Here is a 1,014-nt window from a genome sequence, read left to right as displayed (position 1 = left end):
CGAACTCCATCTTCTTTGATAAGTTCGAATTTTCTACTTCTGTCTTTACTTTTCTTTTCCTCTGACACCTCAAGGAATCTCTATACTGTGACATAGAGGATCCATATTTCTTGTCTCTCATATGAGCAGGAACAAAGACAAAGGCATTCTTGTTGAAGCTAACCTGAACCCGAAAGGACCTTGAAGAGAAAGCTAAGAGAAGCCAAAGCACAACTCTCTTTAGAGGACCTAACCGAATTCTTCAAAGAAGAAGAACTCATGGCAGCCGAAAATAACACAATGCAAACAATGCAAGGAAGGTGCTGGGTGACTTTACTGCACCTACTCCTGACTTCTATGGGAGAAGCATCTCTATCCCTGCCATTGGAGCAAACAACTTTGAGCTTAAGCCTCAATTAGTTTCTCTAATGCAACAGAATTGCAAGTTCCATGGACTTCCAATGGAAGATCCTCATCAGTTCTTAGCTGAATTCTTGCAAATCTGTGACACAGTCAAGACTAATGGGGTTGACCCTGAGGTCTATAGACTGATGCTATTCCCTTTTGCTGTAAGAGACAGAGCTAGGATATGGTTGGACTCTCAACCTAAAGAAAGCCTGGACTCTTGGGAAAAGCTAGTCAATGCCTTCTTGGCAAAATTCTTTCCACCTCAAAAATTGAGTAAGCTTAGAGTGGAAGTCCAAACCTTCAGACAGAAGGATGGAGAATCCCTCTATGAAGCTTGGGAAAGATACAAACAATTAATCAGAAAATGTCCTTCTGACATGCTTTCTGAATGGAGCATCATAGGTATTTTCTATGATGGTCTCTCTGAACTGTCCAAGATGTCCTTGGATAGCTCTGCTGGAGGATCTCTTCATCTGAAGAAGACGCCTACAGAGGCTCAAGAGCTAATTAAAATGGTTGCAAATAACCAATTCATGTACACTTCTGAAAGGAATCCTGTAAACAATGGGACTAGTCAGAAGAAAGGAGTTCTTGAGATTGACACTCTGAACGCCATTTTGGCTCAGA

General features: G+C 41.5%; 1 non-coding gene across 1 annotated transcript; it reads right to left on the bottom strand.

Annotated features, from left to right (window-relative positions):
- Window positions 1–662: 662 nt before the first annotated feature.
- LOC130953740 (small nucleolar RNA R71) lies at window positions 663–770 on the bottom strand. Its single transcript, XR_009075901.1, has one exon. It is a non-coding gene; the product is annotated as a small nucleolar RNA R71 (small nucleolar RNA).
- Window positions 771–1,014: the final 244 nt, after the last annotated feature.

Source organism: Arachis stenosperma, chromosome 9 (assembly GCF_014773155.1).
Source record: "Arachis stenosperma cultivar V10309 chromosome 9, arast.V10309.gnm1.PFL2, whole genome shotgun sequence".
Taxonomy (NCBI): Eukaryota; Viridiplantae; Streptophyta; class Magnoliopsida; order Fabales; family Fabaceae; genus Arachis; species Arachis stenosperma.
This window is presented reverse-complemented; position numbering and strand designations above follow the sequence as displayed.